Consider the following 7,934-nt stretch of genomic DNA (forward strand, 5'->3'; position numbering starts at 1 on the left):
CCCCTCTCTGAATCCCCTCCAGCTGAGTCTGCCCCAGACATGAAATCTATGTTGCTTCTTTTAACAGTTGCCCTCGAATCCAGCCACCTCCTGTGCCTCTCCGACAGTTTCCCCAGGGAAAACACCCTCCTCTGCAATGCGTGAAAACCCTCCAGGGACATGGACATGATGAATGGAATCTCTGAGGGTGGTGAGAGCCTGGCCCAGGTTGCCCAGAGAAGCTGTGGCTGCCCCATCCCTGGAGGGGTTCAAGGGCAGGTTGGAGGGGGCTTGGAGCAACCTGGTCTGGTGGGAGGTGTCCCTGCCTGTGGGGACTGGATGATCTTGAAGGTCCCTTCCAACCCAAACCATTCTATGACCCTATGATGCCAGGAGGAGTGTTGGCACTGTGCTGTTGTGGAGATTCCTAACTTTCTCCCTGACTGTCCCCATAACAATTCCCCTGGGAGACTGGGGGGAGTCCCCAGAAGAATCCAGTGCTGGCAAGACCCCCCCAAAGCCTGGCCAAGCAGCCCAGCATCCCTCTGCCTGGTGCCAGTAAGTGATGGCAGACAACCACGGCGGCAGGACGGCCATCCCTTTTCCATCTCCTCTCCTGGAGGCTTCATCTTCATGAGCCTGGGTGCAACCCTGGGGAAAATCATGGAGAAGGGGGGACTCACGGCAGCCTGGGCTGGGGCAGGAGGAGCTCGGATGCCTGGCACGATGCACTCCTGGTCTCAGCATGCCAGAGGTCTTGCCGAAGCCGGTAACGTCGCTTCCTCTTGAAGATAAGCGTGTGCTCGCAGCCTGGGCTGGCTGGAGCCCAGCACCAGCACAAAGAGGGCTTTGTACCAGCTGGGATGCACAGGGCGATGGGGCAGAGCTGCTCTCCGAGGAAACCGGAGGCCCGGAGATGAAATGGGTCCCCAGGGAGAAGCTAAAAAGGGGGAACCCTTTCTTTCTTTGCTTCTGGGAAGAAAGGAGGAGGAGAGGCGCACATGGTAATTAATAAGCCGCAGGTGATCAAACCCCTGCAGCCACTGAGCAGTGAAAGGAAAACAAAGAGACTCCTTGGGGGGAGTGGGGAGGCAGGAGTAAACACTCTCGGCAGGGCACTGCTGGGAAAGAAAGGCGAGCTAAGCTGGGAGGACTGGGACCTGGAGCCAGAATGGCATCTCTCAGGTCTGCCGGGCTTGAACTCATCAAAAGCCATATTTCCTCTGGGCTGCCATGCTGACAGCCCCCCTTGAGAGAGACTCCGCCAGAGGTTGGAGCCAGGGAAGAGGAAAACAGTGTGATATCAGGGGAAGAGCATGTCTCTGTGCTGTCTACAGGACCTTGGGCACGCTGGGCTGGGTGTCTGGCCAAGCCAAGGAAACACAGGCTGGGCTGGTGCTTGGGGAGGAGCCATTTGCAAACCCCACTTATAGAATCATGGCATGGTTTGGGGTGGAAGGGACCGTAAAGATCATCCAGTTTGAACCCCCTGCTCTGGGCAGGGACACCTCCCACCAGACCAGGTTGCTCCAAGCCCCCTCCAACCTGCCCTTGAACCACTCCAGGGATGGGGCAGCCACAGCTTCTCTGGGCACCCTGCGCCAGGGTCTCGCCACACTCCCAGACAAGAATTTCTTCCTAATATCTCATCTACATTTCCCCTCTTTCAGTTTAAAACTGTTCCCCCTCATCCTATGGCTCCCCTCCCTGATCAAGAGTCCCTCCCCTTCCCTCCTATAGGCCCACTTTAGGGACTGAAAGGCTGCACTTGCCACAATCATTGGCTGAATTGTTGCAGCTGAACCTTTGGCAAATGCAAGACCTTGGATTCAGGCTCTGTAGCTGTGTCTATATGGGTCAGGAACTATCTTTTGGTCCCAAGGACGAAGTGGCATGGTATAATTGATGTCATCTGTATGATAACATCCATACCCATAGCTAAACATCCTTCCTCCCCCAGCAGGACAGCTGTTGGACGGCTGCTGGAGACCAACCCATGCTACCATCAGTTCCCAGGTGTGTTTTGGGAAAGGGCCAGGGAGCATGGGGCATCTGGAGAGGGGCTTGAGAAGACAAGCTGTGGACTGAGGACTCTGGACCTCATGAGAGTTGATTTCAGCTTATTTGGGGATCTGGGAGTTTGCTGTGATGGGAAAAGGTGTCCAAGGCAGCTGGCTGATTTTTTTTTTTTTAAAGAAAACTTATTCAAAGCTTGGGAACAAACCCTGCCTTTGCTCATGAAAATCAGGAATTTCAGCACAAAGCCCACTTGGCTAATTAAGACGCTTCTTAGTGAACTGAGCTGCTAAAAGGGAGCATACAAAAAATGGAAATAAGGAGAGAAAATGAAAGACAAGTGCAAATGCATTTCTTGGGTACTTAGGGATAAAAGCAGAAGGGCTGAAAGACCAGCTGGAATAAAGATTGGCCAGGGATGCTAAGAGTGAAAAAAAAAAGGGGGTTGCCAGTATTTTAACAGCATACTTAATTGAAAATGTGGGTTGATTGCTGGAAAAGGGGATAGCCTAGTGATGGACGGTTATGGAAGAAGTTGAATGTCTTTTTGGCCTCCATTTCTATGTGTCAGACTTGCTCCAAGCCTCTGCAGGTAACAACAGTTTTTGGGAAGGTAAAGAATAACCAGCAGTGGGGGAAGAAAAAAGGTTAGGGACTATTTAGTGAAGTTAAATGTATTTACACCCGTGAGACAGCACCGTGGATGAGATTCAAACTCAGATGAACCCCTCCAGGGATGGGGAAGCCACAGCTTCTCTGGGCAACCTGGACCAGGGTCTCACCACCCTCACAGCAAAGAATTTCTTCCTAATATCTCATCTGATTGCCCAAAGCAATAGCTGGACAACCATAAGGAAGACAAAGAGACCCTGCAGGAACCTGAGCAGCTGGTGGCTGGTTCAAGCTGAGCAAGCCAAGCTAGATGGTTCCCAGTTTCTTCATATCTTTTGCATTAAACAGTCACTGGTGAAGGCACAGAAATGGAGAGAGAAATCCAGAGTTTCCACTCTCCTGGGGACTGCCCTGACCACTGAACCATCACATGCTCCTTCTGGCTTGGTTACTCTCGAACAAGGCTCACCTCGGGGGAGCCTTCCTCCCCTTGGATAACAAAATGGGAAAAAAAAAAAGGATAAGAAAATGGTGAAAAACCCAAAGAAGGGTTTTTCCCAGGCAGTGTGGCTTCCTTTCTATAGCCAACCCCTCACTCGACGCTTCTCCCTTAGCCCAAGGTGGGGGCTCAGCCCTGCTGTGTGGCATGTTGGCTGATCCCACCCAGGGCACACAGTGGGAAATCTTTCATTTCCTTTTGGAGGTTGTTTTTTTTGCCTGCAGGAGGATTTCCAGGAACACTGCTACACACCATCCTTTGGAGAAGCACTGGAGGCTGCCGCTCCTCCCCATAGGGCCCCTGGAGCATCCTCCCTCCGCCGTCCTCTCCTCCTGCATGACACAGAACCATTGATAAATAATTCCCTTTTTTTGCTGATTGCATCTTGTTACCAAGATGTCTAGGGAGCATCCTGGCATCCCTGGGAGCCCCGCTCAGAGCAGACTGGCAGCTAATGAAGATAATTAATTTATAGTCACCTTTCTTAACAAGCTGGCCAAGCTTTCTCATGGGGATCTGAGAGGACTTGTCTCTTCTACCTGCATTGGGTGGGCTTATAAGAGACCCAAGCAGGGAAGAACAACTTTGCTAGTTTTTATGCTGTGGCTATGTTTGTGCTAGCAAACTAAATGGCTGAGGAACGTCTCCAGGTGCTGGAGTTCAACTGTTCAATGGTCATCACAGTCCCTGGCATAGTTTAGGCATGGGACAACAAACCACACGCAAGGTCTGGGAGCTTGCATGGGTTGGGGACCATTCCTAAGATGTAGTTTGGCTGTGGCTGCCCTGTTTTGTAGTTAATAATACGGACTTGGCCAGATTGGTCACTTGGCCTTAGGTCAGAGAAGGGGTCCTGGTTGCTGGTGGAGATGTGGCTTTTGGTGTTCCCCTCCAAATGACTGATCCTACCTCTGGGTGGGAGGTTTGTAAGTCATGAATCAAGAAAACTTTGTCTCTGCAACCTTGGCTTAAAAGTGCAACTCTACTGGTGAACTGAACAGCACGAGGGTCCCTCCTCTGTCCCCAAGACCAACTGGTGTGGCCTAAATAGCCTCATATGGTCAAATCCACATATCCTAAAAGAGGTGGCTGCACCCAGATTGTCTATTTGGGACGATCCCTGGTTTACACTGACTCCTGGCAGCTGTTTGGGTCAGTTCTAGTTGGACCAACACCATCTCAGGGACCACATTGACCATCGAGCAAGCAGAGCTAACCCTTGGCAAGCCACCTGCCAAAGCCACCAAAGCTGTGGCTGGAACTGGCAGCACAGGAAGAGGGAGAGGGCAGTTTAACGAGCTGCTGTTTTCACAGGATGAGTTTAACAGCATTAAGAACTTGATCCCTCTGATTTGGTCAGAAGCCTTGCAGCAGGTTTCCAGTTTTAATTGACCCGCAGGACAAGCTTTCATCTAAAAGCCCAGTCCCAGCAGCCCCCAGGGTGGCAAAGGACATGCTGAGCATGCCAAGGTGGTCACGTCTGAAAGGCCAGAAGGTCCCTGGCTGTATCTCAGACTGAGCAGCCACAGCATGGGGCATCTCACATCTCATTTTCCACCTTATAATCAGAGGATAATTGTTCTAACTACCTTTCTGGGGTGGTAGGAAGGAGCTGACCTTTGCAGATTTCTGCAGAGCACGGTTAACAGCATTCCTGCTTCCCGTTGAGTTGCCTCCTTAGTTACCCAGGCTGCAAGTTAATGTGGTTGGGGGAACCTCCCTCTGCCCTCCCAAGCAATCCCCATCCGAAAGAAATCCCCTCGTAGCACATGGCATTTTTGGAGCAGCTCCTTCCTACCCTCATTGTTCCCGGGTAGGAGAGACAATGATCTAAGAATGCAAAGCTCTTGAAACCCCTCCAGAAAGCTGCAATTTATGAGCCGCCTGTTCCAACTGGCAGAGGGAAGTCATCAGTGGAACAAAAACATTGTGTAAGAACCCCCGTCCTCCTCCTCCCCCTCCTCTGAGGGACAGGCAGCAGTGGGGGGGCTGAGACAGCCCCCAGGGAGAGGAGGTGTCAGAGAAAGGACAGCAGTGAAGCACTGAGCATCTTCCACCAACATCTCAATGCTGGGGCGTCACAGACCTGTCACAATGGCTAACTCAAGGTGTTTTGCAGCACATTGAGATGCTGGAGGCAATGGTGACCAGGATGGCTTGGCTGACCCAAGGTTTGGCTCTCAGGACCTCTGCACCGTCCTCCTTTTCCAGGGATGGGGCAAGTCCAGGTCTCGGCTGCTCCGAATGATGGGTGCACGGAGCTGCTCTCTCGGTCCTTCTTCATAAAATAGATTGAGAAGATGAGAGGTGAAAGCCTGAAATCAAGAGTTTATCCCAGATCTCACCACTTACCTTAAAAACTACATCCAACTCTTGCAGTTCCACACGAATGTGACCATCCAAGGCTCAGAGTTGTCCCCAGATCAGAGAGGGGAGGGAGGTGCTGGTATTACTCAGCTCTCCAGATTTCCCATGTAGCGTGGGGACCGGTAAGGATTTCTGGGAGCAGTTTGCACATCTTTTGATGCCACTCCTACTTTGGGGGACTGCACGGCTCCTCTGGATCTCGGCAGGGTTGTAAGCAACACCCAAGTGGTGATTTCTCCCCAGAGTTTTGGGATGCATCACTCCCTTGTGTGTATCTCCTCAAATATAGCACTGGGTTGTAAAATTTGCTGCGAGGGAAGCAAATCTGATTCTGGGTTTGGTGTGTAGCCTGCCACCTCCTCCTTACAAGCCTTTTTTTTTTTTTCCTCCCACCCCTTCTTTCTTCCTTGATCTAAAATAAAACCCATTTAGCAGACAGTGTCAGCCTGTGAAAAAAAAAAACAAAACACAAGGTGCTGAGAATACTCCAGCTGGGTGTTTTTTCCACATATATATATATGAAAGAGGTTATACTGCGATAGCTGAAATACTGTGTAGCAGAAGCAATGTGAAGATTCAGTCTTTAAATCCTTAAACGTGTCATTCCCTGGCTTTCCTGGAGTAAGCAGGACCCTTTTGGGGCATTTCTGTGATGATAACATCTCTATTGAATTTCATTAAGGGTTGTAGGGAGGCAATTGTGGGAGATCTCAAAATACAAATCACTCTCTGATTATACGATAGCACTTTGCAGTGCCAGAAGAGTGAGAAATGAGACACTCTCCCAGGAACAATGACCCTTTTCAGCGTTGCTGCGTTGGGTCTGTGGCAGAGGAGCAAGGTCTTCTCCATTAGTACGTTGTGGCAGACCGTGCCTGGGAGAGCGGCCAGTTGACCATGAGTTAAAATGTGTAAAATTGCTCTGTGCTACCTCTTAATTGACCCAAAGGAAGTCAGAAATCAAGCTGGGCCAATTCGTTTTTTAACAGATTTCTTCATGCTGAAAAATGTATAGAGCTGTGGGTGGACTAAACCTTCAGGGTCTGGGTTTAGCTGGATGAATGGCTTGAGACTCGCTGAAACAGAGAAAGTGGAAAAGTTTCATAAAGGCTATTTCAGGGACAATGTTTGGACAATGTTTGAATGCAAATGAGGTGTTAATGGTTTCAGTTTTAACTTAAATTTTTTAGAACTGTTTTAAGTAAAAGCAAAATGTAACCAATTAAGGTGATAGAGTGACTCCACCATCCAAAATTTGCGTGTACATGAGCTTTTTGGGGCAAGAAAAAATAATGTGAAATTTGGTGTTCTAGTTAGTCTGGAGAAATCCATGGTCTTCTAGTCTGGCCATCTAAATTAAAAATGCAGTTAATTATTCACATGGGCTAGTCTCAAACATGCTTTTTAATTTTGGTGAGGAACATGTCTCACTGCTGGGTGGCTGTGGACAACCCTTGAATCAATGTCCAGTAGATCCCGGCTGCAAACAGGACAAGCAGCCACCTCCATGATGCTGCTGGTGCTCCAGATGGAGACACCATGGCCTTGATTCAGTGGTCCACACGTGTGGTCACATTAAAGGGTATTCACAGGATGGACCGCAGAAGTGTCAACCTTGGTTTCCACCAGGCTTTCTCTGCAGGCATCGTAGGTCATCTAGGAAAGGGAATGTGGCTCTAGGCCACTTGTATGAGGACAGGAATTGGCATGTGAGAGCACAACTCATCACATTGCGGACAGCTGAGGCCTGGAGGCTCTTTTCTGGGAATTCCGTGGTGGGACAAGTGACTTGAACTCATTTTTCTAAAGGGCCACCAACCTTTGGATGGTTCTCTTCTTTGTAAACAAAGTTCAGCAAAAATCAGCACAATTCTATTTATTTTTCTTCCCTATTTTGGGTTTTTTTTTTTCGCTTTCTTTTCCATACATTTTTGTCCAATTATGTAATAAGCGCTCCCATCTTAATTTCTTCCTATGTCCTTCAGACTCCAATGAAGAGTAATTGGTGATGGAGCCATAGGGGTGTCCCAGTGATGTATAAGGGTAGATAAACCTGATGGAAAACCTTACACACATGTAAACCTTGAAGACACCAGAGTCATGCTTCCCCGATCGCTCTCCAGGCAGAGCTGGAGCCATTGAGCACAATGAGAGACGAGAGGCAGAAATCAATACAGACATAATTTTATAATTAAAAAAATTGTGCATTTCAATGAACAGCTGGCAGTTATAACCATCCCCCATTCCCCCTAATGCAGAAAATACATGTCTGGAACCCAGACGGCTGATATTTCTAATGCCACGTATAATGACCTCCTAAGACTGTGCTTGTATTAACCTCCTGCATTGGGCTACCAGACAGGAGCCCAAAGGCAGGTCCACCCTGTAGTTCACCCTCCAGCTGATCCTAGAGAGAACCTTTTCCAAGGCATTATTTTCACTCAAAAGTTGTCATTTTGAC

Source organism: Calidris pugnax, unplaced genomic scaffold (genome assembly GCF_001431845.1).
Source record: "Calidris pugnax isolate Ruff unplaced genomic scaffold, ASM143184v1 scaffold140, whole genome shotgun sequence".
NCBI lineage: Eukaryota > Metazoa > Chordata > Aves > Charadriiformes > Scolopacidae > Calidris > Calidris pugnax.